Consider the following 14,368-nt stretch of genomic DNA (forward strand, 5'->3'; position numbering starts at 1 on the left):
CTAACACAGTCCTGACCACACATCTCCCTCTCTCCCAGCCTAACACAGTCCTGACCACACATCTCCCTCCCTCCCAGCCTAACACAGTCCTGACCACACATCTCCCTCTCTCCCAGCCTAACACAGTCCTGACCACACATCTCCCTCCCAGCCTAACACAGTCCTGACCACACATCTCCCTCCCAGCCTAACACAGTCCTGACCACACATCTCCCTCCCAGCCTAACACAGTCCTGACCACACATCTCCCTCCCTCCCAGCCTAACACAGTCCTGACCACACATCTCCCTCTCTCCCAGCCTAACACAGTCCTGACCACACATCTCCTCTCTCCCAGCCTAACACAGTCCTGACCACACATCTCCCTCTCTCCCAGCCTAACACAGTCCTGACCACACATCTCCCTCCCTCCCAGCCTAACACAGTCCTGACCACATCTCCCTCTCTCCCAGCCTAACACAGTCCTGACCACACATCTCCCTCCCCTCTCCCAGCCTAACACAGTCCTGACCACACATCTCTCTCCCAGCCTAACACAGTCCTGACCACACATCTCCCTCTCTCCCAGCCTAACACAGTCCTGACCACACATCTCCCCTCCCAGCCTAACACAGTCCTGACCACACATCTCCCTCTCCCAGCCTAACACAGTCCTGACCACACATCTCCTCTCCCAGCCTAACACAGTCCTGACCACACATCTCCCCCCTCCCAGCCTAACACAGTCCTGACCACACATCTCCCTCCCTCCCAGCCTAACACAGTCCTGACCACACATCTCCCTCTCCAGTCCCATCTCCCCTAACACAGTCCTGACCACACATCTCCCTCTCTCCCAGCCTAACACAGTCCTGACCACACATCTCCCCTCTCTCCCAGCCTAACACAGTCCTGACCCACATCTCCTCCCAGCCTAACACAGTCCTGACCACACATCTCCCTCTCTCCCAGCCTAACACAGTCCTGACCACACATCTCCCTCTCTCCCAGCCTAACACAGTCCTGACCACACATCTCCCTCCCAGCCTAACACAGTCCTGACCACACATCTCCCTCCCAGCCTAACACAGTCCTGACCACACATCTCCCTCCCTCCCAGCCTAACACAGTCCTGACCACACATCTCCTCCTCCCAGCCTAACACAGTCCTGACCACACATCTCCCTCCTCCCAGCCTAACACAGTCCTGACCACACATCTCCCTCTCCCAGCCTAACACAGTCCTGACCACACATCTCCCTCCTCCCAGCCTAACACAGTCCTGACCACACATCTCCCTCCTCCCAGCCTAACACAGTCCTGACCACACATCTCCCTCTCCCAGCCTAACACAGTCCTGACCACACATCTCCCTCTCTCCCAGCCTAACACAGTCCTGACCACACATCTCCTCTCCCAGCCTAACACAGTCCTGACCACACATCTCCTCTCTCCCAGCCTAACACAGTCCTGACCACACATCTCCTCTCTCCCAGCCTAACACAGTCCTGACCACATCTCCCTCTCTCCCAGCCTAACACAGTCCTGACCACACATCTCCCTCTCCCAGCCTAACACAGTCCTGACACACACATCTCCCCCTCCCAGCCTAACACAGTCCTGACCACACATCTCCCTCTCTCCCAGCCTAACACAGTCCTGACCACACATCTCCCTCTCTCCCAGCCTAACACAGTCCTGACCACACATCTCCCAGCCTCAGTCCTCCCAGCCTAACACAGTCCTGACCACACATCTCCCTCCCAGCCTAACACAGTCCTGACCACACATCTCCCTCCTCCCAGCCTAACACAGTCCTGACCACACATCTCCCTCCCAGCCTAACACAGTCCTGACCACACCATCTCCTCCCAGCCTAACACAGTCCTGACCACACATCTCCCTCTCTCCCAGCCTAACACAGTCCTGACCACACATCTCCCTCTCTCCCAGCCTAACACAGTCCTGACCACACATCTCCCTCTCTCCCAGCCTAACACAGTCCTGACCACACATCTCCCTCTCTCCCAGCCTAACACAGTCCTGACCACACATCTCCCTCCCAGCCTAACACAGTCCTGACCACATCTCCCTCTCTCTCCCAGCCTAACACAGTCCTGACCACACATCTCCCTCCCTCCCAGCCTAACACAGTCCTGACCACACATCTCCCCTCCCAGCCTAACACAGTCCTGACACACATCTCCCTCTCTCCCAGCCTAACACAGTCCTGACCACACATCTCCCTCTCTCCCAGCCTAACACAGTCCTGACCACACATCTCCCTCTCTCCCAGCCTAACACAGTCCTGACCACACATCTCCCTCCCTCCCAGCCTAACACAGTCCTGACCACACATCTCCCTCTCCCAGCCTAACACAGTCCTGACCACACATCTCCCTCTCTCCCAGCCTAACACAGTCCTGACCACACATCTCCCTCTCTCCCAGCCTAACACAGTCCTGACCACACATCTCCTCTCTCCCAGCCTAACACAGTCCTGACCACACATCTCCCTCTCCCAGCCTAACACAGTCCTGACCACACATCTCCCTCTCTCCCAGCCTAACACAGTCCTGACCACACATCTCCTCTCTCCCAGCCTAACACAGTCCTGACCACACATCTCCCTCTCCCAGCCTAACACAGTCCTGACCACACATCTCCTCTCTCCCAGCCTAACACAGTCCTGACCACACATCTCCTCTCTCCCAGCCTAACACAGTCCTGACCACACATCTCCCTCTCTCCCAGCCTAACACAGTCCTGACCACACATCTCCCTCTCTCCCAGCCTAACACAGTCCTGACCACACATCTCCCTCTCTCCCAGCCTAACACAGTCCTGACCACACATCTCCCTCCTCCCAGCCTAACACAGTCCTGACCACACATCTCCCTCTCTCCCAGCCTAACACAGTCCTGACCACACATCTCCCTCCCTCCCAGCCTAACACAGTCCTGACCACACATCTCCCTCTCTCCCAGCCTAACACAGTCCTGACCACACATCTCTCTCTCTCCCAGCCTAACACAGTCCTGACCACACATCTCCCTCTCTCCCAGCCTAACACAGTCCTGACCACACATCTCTCTCCCAGCCTAACACAGTCCTGACCACACATCTCCCTCCTCCCAGCCTAACACAGTCCTGACCACACATCTCCCTCTCTCCCAGCCTAACACAGTCCTGACCACACATCTCCCTCTCTCCCAGCCTAACACAGTCCTGACCACACATCTCCCTCCTCCCAGCCTAACACAGTCCTGACCACACATCTCCCTCCCTCCCAGCCTAACACAGTCCTGACCACACATCTCCCTCCCAGCCTAACACAGTCCTGACCACACATCTCCCTCCCAGCCTAACACAGTCCTGACCACACATCTCCCTCTCTCCCAGCCTAACACAGTCCTGACCACACATCTCCCTCCCTCCCAGCCTAACACAGTCCTGACCACACATCTCCCTCTCTCCCAGCCTAACACAGTCCTGACCACACATCTCCCTCTCTCCCAGCCTAACACAGTCCTGACCACACATCTCCCTCCCTCCCAGCCTAACACAGTCCTGACCACACATCTCCCTCCCTCCCAGCCTAACACAGTCCTGACCACACATCTCCCTCTCTCCCAGCCTAACACAGTCCTGACCACACATCTCCCTCTCTCCCAGCCTAACACAGTCCTGACCACACATCCCTCTCTCCCAGCCTAACACAGTCCTGACCACATCTCCCCTCTCCCAGCCTAACACAGTCCTGACCACACATCTCCCTCTCCCAGCCTAACACAGTCCTGACCACACATCTCCCTCCCAGCCTAACACAGTCCTGACCCACATCTCCCCCAGCCTAACACAGTCCTGACCACACATCTCCCTCTCTCCCAGCCTAACACAGTCCTGACCACACATCTCCCTCCCTCCCAGCCTAACACAGTCCTGACCACACATCTCCCTCTCCCAGCCTAACACAGTCCTGACCACACATCTCCCTCTCTCCCAGCCTAACACAGTCCTGACCACACATCTCCCTCTCTCCCAGCCTAACACAGTCCTGACCACACATCTCCCTCTCTCCCAGCCTAACACAGTCCTGACCACACATCTCCCCTCCCAGCCTAACACAGTCCTGACCACACATCTCCCCCTCCCAGCCTAACACAGTCCTGACCACACATCTCCTCTCTCCCAGCCTAACACAGTCCTGACCACACATCTCTCTCTCCCAGCCTAACACAGTCCTGACCACACATCTCCCTCTCTCCCAGCCTAACACAGTCCTGACCACACATCTCCCTCTCTCCCAGCCTAACACAGTCCTGACCACACATCTCCCTCTCTCCCAGCCTAACACAGTCCTGACCACACATCTCCTCTCTCCCAGCCTAACACAGTCCTGACCACACATCCCTCTCTCCCAGCCTAACACAGTCCTGACCACACATCTCCTCTCTCCCAGCCTAACACAGTCCTGACCACACATCTCCCTCTCTCCCAGCCTAACACAGTCCTGACCACACATCTCCCTCTCTCCCAGCCTAACACAGTCCTGACCACACATCCCTCCTCCCAGCCTAACACATCTGACCACACTCCCTCCTCCCAGCCTAACACAGTCCTGACCACATCTCCCTCTCCTCCCAGCCTAACACAGTCCTGACCACACATCTCCTCTCCTCCCAGCCTAACACAGTCCTGACCACACATCTCCCTCCTCCCAGCCTAACACAGTCCTGACCACACATCTCCCTCTCCCAGCCTAACACAGTCCTGACCACACATCTCCCTCTCTCCCAGCCTAACACAGTCCTGACCACACATCTCCCTCTCTCCCAGCCTAACACAGTCCTGACCACACATCTGACCACCATCTCCCTCCCAGCCTAACACAGTCCTGACCACACATCTCCCTCTCTCCCAGCCTAACACAGTCCTGACCACACATCTCCCTCTCTCCCAGCCTAACACAGTCCTGACCACATCTCCCTCTCTCCCAGCCTAACACAGTCCTGACCACACATCTCTCTCCCAGCCTAACACAGTCCTGACCACACATCTCCCTCTCTCCCAGCCTAACACAGTCCTGACCACACATCTCCCTCCCAGCCTAACACAGTCCTGACCACACATCTCCCTCTCTCCCAGCCTAACACAGTCCTGACCACACATCTCCCTCTCTCCCAGCCTAACACAGTCCTGACCACACATCTCCCTCCCTCCCAGCCTAACACAGTCCTGACCACACATCTCCCTCCCAGCCTAACACAGTCCTGACCACACATCTCCCTCTCTCCCAGCCTAACACAGTCCTGACCACACATCTCCCTCTCTCCCAGCCTAACACAGTCCTGACCACACATCTCCCTCTCTCCCAGCCTAACACAGTCCTGACCACACATCTCCCTCCTCCCAGCCTAACACAGTCCTGACCACACATCTCCCTCTCTCCCAGCCTAACACAGTCCTGACCACACATCTCCCTCCCAGCCTAACACAGTCCTGACCACACATCTCCCTCTCTCCCAGCCTAACACAGTCCTGACCACACATCTCCCTCCCTCCCAGCCTAACACAGTCCTGACCACACATCTCCCTCTCTCCCAGCCTAACACAGTCCTGACCACACATCTCCCTCTCTCCCAGCCTAACACAGTCCTGACCACACATCTCCCTCTCTCCCAGCCTAACACAGTCCTGACCACACATCTCCCCTCCCTCCCAGCCTAACACAGTCCTGACCACACATCTCCCTCCCTCCCAGCCTAACACAGTCCTGACCACACATCTCCCTCTCTCCCAGCCTAACACAGTCCTGACCACACATCTCCCTCTCTCCCAGCCTAACACAGTCCTGACCACACATCTCTCTCCCAGCCTAACACAGTCCTGACCACACATCTCCCTCTCTCCCAGCCTAACACAGTCCTGACCACACATCTCCCTCTCTCCCAGCCTAACACAGTCCTGACCACACATCTCCCTCTCTCCCAGCCTAACACAGTCCTGACCACACATCTCCCTCTCCCAGCCTAACACAGTCCTGACCACACATCTCCCTCCCTCCCAGCCTAACACAGTCCTGACCACACATCTCCCTCTCTCCCAGCCTAACACAGTCCTGACCACACATCTCCCTCCCAGCCTAACACAGTCCTGACCACACATCTCCCTCTCTCCCAGCCTAACACAGTCCTGACCACACAGTCCTCCCAGCCTAACACAGTCCTGACCACATCTCCCTCCCTCCCAGCCTAACACAGTCCTGACCACACATCTCCCCTCTCTCCCAGCCTAACACAGTCCTGACCACACATCTCCCTCTCTCCCAGCCTAACACAGTCCTGACCACACATCTCCCTCTCTCCCAGCCTAACACAGTCCTGACCACACATCTCCCTCTCTCCCAGCCTAACACAGTCCTGACCACACATCTCCTCTCTCCCAGCCTAACACAGTCCTGACCACACATCTCCCCTCCCAGCCTAACACAGTCCTGACCACACATCTCCCTCTCTCCCAGCCTAACACAGTCCTGACCACACATCTCTCCTCTCCCTCCCAGCCTAACACAGTCCTGACCACATCTCCCTCTCCTCCCAGCCTAACACAGTCCTGACCACACATCTCCCTCTCTCCCAGCCTAACACAGTCCTGACCACACATCTCCCTCTCCCAGCCTAACACAGTCCTGACCACACATCTCCCTCTCTCCCAGCCTAACACAGTCCTGACCACACATCTCCCTCCCTCCCAGCCTAACACAGTCCTGACCACACATCTCCCTCTCTCCCAGCCTAACACAGTCCTGACCACACATCTCCTCTCCCAGCCTAACACAGTCCTGACCACACATCTCCCTCCTCCCAGCCTAACACAGTCCTGACCACACATCTCCCTCTCTCCCAGCCTAACACAGTCCTGACCACACATCTCCCTCTCTCCCAGCCTAACACAGTCCTGACCACACATCTCCCTCCCTCCCAGCCTAACACAGTCCTGACCACACATCTCCCCCTCCCAGCCTAACACAGTCCTGACCACACATCTCCCTCTCTCCCAGCCTAACACAGTCCTGACCACACATCTCCTCTCCCAGCCTAACACAGTCCTGACCACACATCTCCCTCCCTCCCAGCCTAACACAGTCCTGACCACACATCTCCCTCCCTCCCAGCCTAACACAGTCCTGACCACACATCTCCCTCCTCCCAGCCTAACACAGTCCTGACCACACATCTCCCTCTCTCCCAGCCTAACACAGTCCTGACCACACATCTCCCCTCTCTCCCAGCCTAACACAGTCCTGACCACCACACATCTCCTCTCTCCCAGCCTAACACAGTCCTGACCACACATCTCCCTCCCTCCCAGCCTAACACAGTCCTGACCACACATCTCCTCTCTCTCCCAGCCTAACACAGTCCTGACCACACATCTCCCTCTCTCCCAGCCTAACACAGTCCTGACCACATCATCTCCTCTCTCCCAGCCTAACACAGTCCTGACCACACATCTCCCTCTCTCCCAGCCTAACACAGTCCTGACCACACATCTCCCTCTCTCCCAGCCTAACACAGTCCTGACCACACATCTCCCTCTCTCCCAGCCTAACACAGTCCTGACCACACATCTCCCTCCTCCCAGCCTAACACAGTCCTGACCACACATCTCCTCTCTCCCAGCCTAACACAGTCCTGACCACACATCTCCCTCTCTCCCAGCCTAACACAGTCCTGACCACACATCTCCCTCTCTCCCAGCCTAACACAGTCCTGACCACACATCTCCCCTCTCCCAGCCTAACACAGTCCTGACCACACATCTCCCTCTCTCCCAGCCTAACACAGTCCTGACCACACATCTCCCTCCTCCCAGCCTAACACAGTCCTGACCACACATCTCCCTCCCTCCCAGCCTAACACAGTCCTGACCACACATCTCCCTCCCTCCCAGGCTAACACAGTCCTGACCACACATCTCCCTCTCTCCCAGCCTAACACAGTCCTGACCACACATCTCCCTCTCTCCCAGCCTAACACAGTCCTGACCACACATCTCCCTCTCTCCCAGCCTAACACAGTCCTGACCACACATCTCCTGACCACACCTCTCTCCCAGCCTAACACAGTCCTGACCACACATCTCCCTCCTCCCAGCCTAACACAGTCCTGACCACACATCTCCCTCTCTCCCAGCCTAACACAGTCCTGACCACACATCTCCCTCTCTCCCAGCCTAACACAGTCCTGACCACACATCTCCACTCCCTCCCAGCCTAACACAGTCCTGACCACACATCTCCCTCTCTCCCAGCCTAACACAGTCCTGACCACACATCTCCCTCTCTCCCAGCCTAACACAGTCCTGACCACACATCTCCCTCTCTCCCAGCCTAACACAGTCCTGACCACACATCTCCTCCCTCCCAGCCTAACACAGTCCTGACCACACATCTCCCTCCTCCCAGCCTAACACAGTCCTGACCACACATCTCCCTCCCTCCCAGCCTAACACAGTCCTGACCACACATCTCCCTCCCTCCCAGCCTAACACAGTCCTAACCACACATCTCCCTCTCTCCCAGCCTAACACAGTCCTGACCACACATCTCCCTCTCCCAGCCTAACACAGTCCTGACCCACATCTCCTCTCTCCCAGCCTAACACAGTCCTGACCACACATCTCCCTCTCTCCCAGCCTAACACAGTCCTGACCACACATCTCCCTCCCTCCCAGCCTAACACAGTCCTGACCACACATCTCCCTCTCTCCCAGCCTAACACAGTCCTGACCACACATCTCCCTCCCTCCCAGCCTAACACAGTCCTGACCACACATCTCTCCTCCCAGCCTAACACAGTCCTGACCACACATCTCCCATCTCCCTCCCAGCCTAACACAGTCCTGACCACACATCTCCCTCCCTCCCAGCCTAACACAGTCCTGACCACATCTCCCTCTCTCCCAGCCTAACACAGTCCTGACCACACATCTCCCTCTCTCCCAGCCTAACACAGTCCTGACCACACATCTCCCTCTCTCCCAGCCTAACACAGTCCTGACCACACATCTCCCTCTCTCCCAGCCTAACACAGTCCTGACCACACATCTCCCTCCCTCCCAGCCTAACACAGTCCTGACCACACATCTCCCTCCCTCCCAGCCTAACACAGTCCTGACCACACATCTCCCCTCTCTCCCAGCCTAACACAGTCCTGACCACACATCTCTCTCCCAGCCTAACACAGTCCTGACCACACATCTCCCCTCTCCCAGCCTAACACAGTCCTGACCACACATCTCCCTCTCTCCCAGCCTAACACAGTCCTGACCACACATCTCCCTCTCTCCCAGCCTAACACAGTCCTGACCACACATCTCCCTCCCTCCCAGCCTAACACAGTCCTGACCACATCTCCCTCCCAGCCTAACACAGTCCTGACCACACATCTCCCTCCCTCCCAGCCTAACACAGTCCTGACCACACATCTCCCTCTCTCCCAGCCTAACACAGTCCTGACCACACATCTCCCTCTCTCCCAGCCTAACACAGTCCTGACCACACATCTCCCTCTCTCCCAGCCTAACACAGTCCTGACCACACATCTCCCCTCTCTCCCAGCCTAACACAGTCCTGACCACACACATCTCCCTCCCAGCCTAACACAGTCCTGACCACACATCTCCCTCTCTCCCAGCCTAACACAGTCCTGACCACACATCTCCTCTCTCCCAGCCTAACACAGTCCTGACCACACATCTCCCTCTCTCCCAGCCTAACACAGTCCTGACCACACATCTCCCTCTCTCCCAGCCTAACACAGTCCTGACCACACATCTCCCTCCCAGCCTAACACAGTCCTGACCACACATCTCCCTCTCTCCCAGCCTAACACAGTCCTGACCACACATCTCCCTCTCTCCCAGCCTAACACAGTCCTGACCACACATCTCCCTCTCTCCCAGCCTAACACAGTCCTGACCACACATCTCCCTCCCTCCCAGTCCTAACACAGTCCTGACCACACATCTCCCTCTCTCCCAGCCTAACACAGTCCTGACCACACATCTCCCTCTCTCCCAGCCTAACACAGTCCTGACCACACATCTCCCTCCCTCCCAGCCTAACACAGTCCTGACCACACATCTCCCTCTCTCCCAGCCTAACACAGTCCTGACCACACATCTCCCTCCCTCCCAGCCTAACACAGTCCTGACCACACATCTCCCTCCCTCCCAGCCTAACACAGTCCTGACCACACATCTCCCTCTCTCCCAGCCTAACACAGTCCTGACCACACATCTCCCCTCTCTCCCAGCCTAACACAGTCCTGACCACACATCTCCCTCTCTCCCAGCCTAACACAGTCCTGACCACACATCTCCCTCTCTCCCAGCCTAACACAGTCCTGACCACACATCTCCCTCTCTCCCAGCCTAACACAGTCCTGACCACACATCTCTCTCTCTCCCAGCCTAACACAGTCCTGACCACACATCTCCCTCTCTCCCAGCCTAACACAGTCCTGACCACACATCTCCCTCTCTCCCAGCCTAACACAGTCCTGACCACACATCTCCCTCCTCCCAGCCTAACACAGTCCTGACCACACATCTCCCTCCCTCCCAGCCTAACACAGTCCTGACCACACATCTCCCTCCCTCCCAGCCTAACACAGTCCTGACCACACATCTCTCTCCCAGCCTAACACAGTCCTGACCACACATCTCCCTCCCTCCCAGCCTAACACAGTCCTGACCACACATCTCCCTCTCTCCCAGCCTAACACAGTCCTGACCACACATCTCCCTCCCTCCCAGCCTAACACAGTCCTGACCACACATCTCCCTCCCTCCCAGCCTAACACAGTCCTGACCACACATCTCCCTCCCTCCCAGCCTAACACAGTCCTGACACACATCTCCCTCCCTCCCAGCCTAACACAGTCCTGACCACACATCTCCCCCTCCCAGCCTAACACAGTCCTGACCACACATCTCCCTCCCTCCCAGCCTAACACAGTCCTGACCACACATCTCCCTCCCTCCCAGCCTAACACAGTCCTGACCACACATCTCCCTCCCTCCCAGCCTAACACAGTCCTGACCACACATCTCCCTCCTCCCAGCCTAACACAGTCCTGACCACACATCTCTCTCCCAGCCTAACACAGTCCTGACCACACATCTCCCTCCCTCCCAGCCTAACACAGTCCTGACCACACATCTCCCTCCCTCCCAGCCTAACACAGTCCTGACCACACATCTCCCTCCCTCCCAGCCTAACACAGTCCTGACCACACATCTCCCTCCCTCCCAGCCTAACACAGTCCTGACCACACATCTCCCTCTCTCCCAGCCTAACACAGTCCTGACCACACATCTCCCTCCCTCCCAGCCTAACACAGTCCTGACCACACATCTCCCTCCCTCCCAGCCTAACACAGTCCTGACCACACATCTCCCTCTCTCCCAGCCTAACACAGTCCTGACCACACATCTCCCTCTCTCCCAGCCTAACACAGTCCTGTGGGTTTGTCTACGCAGTGACTATGCTGGAATATCTTGGACTAGAAATTAGAGGTCGACCGATTAATCGGAATGGCCGATTAATTAGGGCCGATTTCATAAATCGGAAATCGGTATTATTTTTTTACATCTTTATTTAACCAAGTCAGTTAAGAACAAATTCTTATTTTCAATGACGGCCTAGGAACAGTGGGTTAACTGCCTTGTTCAGGGGCAGAACGACAGATTTTGTACCTTGTCAGCTCTGGGATTCAACTTTACAGTTAACTAGTCCAACACGCTCTAACCACCTGCCTCTCATTGCACTCCACGAGGAGACTGCCTGTTATGGTAATGCAGTAGAAGCCAAGGTAATTTGCTAGCTAGCATTAAACTTAACTTATGAAAAACAATCATAATCACTAGTTAAACTAGTAATGTCATCAACCATGTGTAGTTACGTCCTGGGGGACGCTGGGGGATGATTTAACAAAAGCGCATTTGCGAAAAAAAAAGCACAATCGTTGGACGACTGGACCTAAACCATAAACACCAATACCTTTCTTTAAATCAATACGCAGAAGTATATATTTTTAAACCTGCATATTTAGCTGAAAGAAATCAAAGGTTAGCAGGCAATATTAACCAGGTGAAATTGTGTCACTTCTCTTGCGTTCATTGCACGCAGAGTCAGGGTATATGCAAGAGTTTGGGCCGCCTGGCTCGTTGCGAACTAATTTGCCAGAATTTGACGTAATTATGACATAACGTTGAAGGTTGTACAATGTAACAAGAATATTTAGACTTAGGGATGCCAGCCGTTAGATAAAATACCGAACGGTTCCGTGTTTCACTGAAATAAACGTTTTTGTTTTTTTCAAAATGATAGTCTCCTGATTGGACCATATTAATGACCATGTTATAATTAAGTCTATGATTTGATAGAGCAGTCTGACTGAGCGGTGGTAGGCACCAGCAGGCTCGTAAGCATTCATTCAAACAACACTTTCCTGCGTTTTGCCAGCAGCTCTTCGCAAGCACAGCGCTGTTTATGACTTCAAGCCTATCAGCCTAACGGCTGGTGTAACCGATGTGAAATGGCTAGCTAGTTAGCGGGGTGCATGCTAATAGCGTTTCAAACGTCACTCGCTCTGAGACTTAGAGTAGTTATTCCCCTCGGCTTTTGTGGAGCGATGGGTAACGCTGCTTCGAGTGTAGCTGTTGTCGATGTGTTCCTGGTTCGAGCCCAGGTAGGGGCGAGGAGAGGGACGGAAGCTATGCTGTTACACTGGCAATACTAAAGTACCTATAAGAACATCCAATAGTCAAAGGTATATGAAATACAAAAGGTATAGAGAGAAACAGTCCTATAAATACTATATTAACTACAACCTGAAACCTCTTACCTGGGAATATTGACGTCTCATGTTAAAAGGAACCACCAGCTTTCATATGTTCTCATGTTCTGAGCAAGGAACTGAAACGTTAGCTTTCTTACATAGCACATATTGCACTTTTACTTTCTTCTCCAATACTTGGTTTTTTGCATTATTTAAACCAAATTGAACATGTTTCATTATTTATTTGAGGCCAAATATATTTTTATTGATGTATTATACGTAGTTAAAATAAGTGTTCATTCAGTATTGTTGTAAATGAAATAAATACAAATTCGGCCGATTAATCGGTATCGTCTTTTTTTTTGTGATCCCCCAATAATCGGTATCGGCGTTGAAAAATCAATAATTGGTCGACCTCTACTAGAAATGCCATATGTTTGTATGTAGTGTATATAATATATAATATACATGGTGATATAAGTCATAATCGGTCGACCTCTACTAGAAATGCCATATGTTTGTATGTAGTGTATATAATATACATGGTGATATAAGTCATAATCGGTCGACCTCTACTAGAAATGCCATATGTTTGTATGTAGTGTATATAATATATAATATACATGGTGATATAAGTCATAATCGGTCGACCTCTACTAGAAATGCCATATGTTTGTATGTAGTGTATATAATATATAATATACATGGTGATATAAGTCATCTGCACGTCTCCATCAGTGGTTTTCTCCATACCTTCTCAGACATGGCCTCCTCAAACTTGTGGCTGAAGAGACACTTGTAGACCTTGCCCTCTCCTGCTTGGGTCTGGAAGAACAGAGAAACACAGAGGACAGTCAACATCCTCAGTAACCCGAAGAACAGAGACCAGTCAACGTCCTCGGTAACCCGAACAACAACAGAGACCAGTCACTGTCCTCGGTAACCCGAAGAACAACAGAGGCCAGTCACTGTCCTCGGTAACCCGAAGAAGAACAGAGGCCAGTCACTGTCCTCGGTAACCCGAAGAAGAACAGAGGCCAGTCACTGTCCTCGGTAACCCGAGAAGAACAGAGGCCAGTCACTGTCCTCGGTAACCCGAAGAAGAACAGAGGCCAGTCACTGTCCTCGGTAACCCGAAGAAGAACAGAGGCCAGTCACTGTCCTCGGTAACCCGAAGAAGAACAGAGCCCAGTCACTGTCCTCGGTAACCCGAAGAAGAACAGAGGCCAGTCACTGTCCTCGGTAACCCGAAGAAGAACAGAGGCCAGTCACTGTCCTCGGTAACACGAAGAAGAACAGAGGCCAGTCACTGTCCTCGGTAATCCGAACAACAACAGAGACCAGTCACTGTCCTCGGTAACCCGAACAACAACAGAGGCCAGTCACTGTCCTCGGTAACCCGAAGAAGAACAGAGGCCAGTCACTGTCCTCGGTAACCCGAAGAAGAACAGAGACCAGTCAACGTCCTCGGTAACCCGAAGCACAGAGACATGTCAACGTCCTCAGTAACCCGGAGCACAGATACCAGTCAACGTCCT

At 54.1% G+C, this 14,368-nt stretch overlaps 1 pseudogene; it reads right to left on the minus strand.

Moving 5' to 3' along the window:
• Positions 1-14,368, minus strand: part of LOC135569051 (Golgi apparatus protein 1-like) — a 56,972-nt pseudogene that overhangs the window by 31,499 nt on the left and 11,105 nt on the right.

The sequence above is a fragment of the Oncorhynchus nerka genome, unplaced genomic scaffold (assembly GCF_034236695.1).
Source record: "Oncorhynchus nerka isolate Pitt River unplaced genomic scaffold, Oner_Uvic_2.0 unplaced_scaffold_1236, whole genome shotgun sequence".
In the NCBI taxonomy this organism is placed as follows: Eukaryota; Metazoa; Chordata; class Actinopteri; order Salmoniformes; family Salmonidae; genus Oncorhynchus; species Oncorhynchus nerka.